General features: G+C 66.5%; 1 protein-coding gene across 1 annotated transcript in view; it reads right to left on the bottom strand.

Annotated features, from left to right (window-relative positions):
* NBEAL2 (neurobeachin like 2) overlaps positions 1–319 on the bottom strand; it is a gene marked incomplete at both ends in the record, with an annotated part of 21230 nt that overhangs the window by 5053 nt on the left and 15858 nt on the right.

The raw sequence follows: 319 nt of genomic DNA on the forward strand, positions 1-319 counted from the left end.
ACACCAAGCCCCGCCATGCTTTCATGGGTGCTGGCCCCATGGTGGGGACGATGGGTGCCCCTTACCATTCTGGTTCTCCAGGAACTCGGGGAAGTAGAAGAACTCGGGGATGAGCTCCTTGACGTCTACGGGGTTCTCCATGCGGGCTTGCCACGCCGCCGGCACCGAATGGAACTGCCGGTCTGAACAGTCAAACCTGGTGGCACAGGACACCCGGTGGGAGCCCGCTTGTCCTCCCCCTGGCCCCCGGCTATGTCCCCTGGCCAGGGTGGCCCCCCGCCGGGGGCCCCCCTGCCGCTCTGCAGTTGGATGTGGAGGG

The sequence above is a fragment of the Egretta garzetta genome, unplaced genomic scaffold, assembly GCF_000687185.1.
Source record: "Egretta garzetta isolate BGI_Z169 unplaced genomic scaffold, ASM68718v1 scaffold275, whole genome shotgun sequence".
NCBI classification, from domain to species: Eukaryota; Metazoa; Chordata; class Aves; order Pelecaniformes; family Ardeidae; genus Egretta; species Egretta garzetta.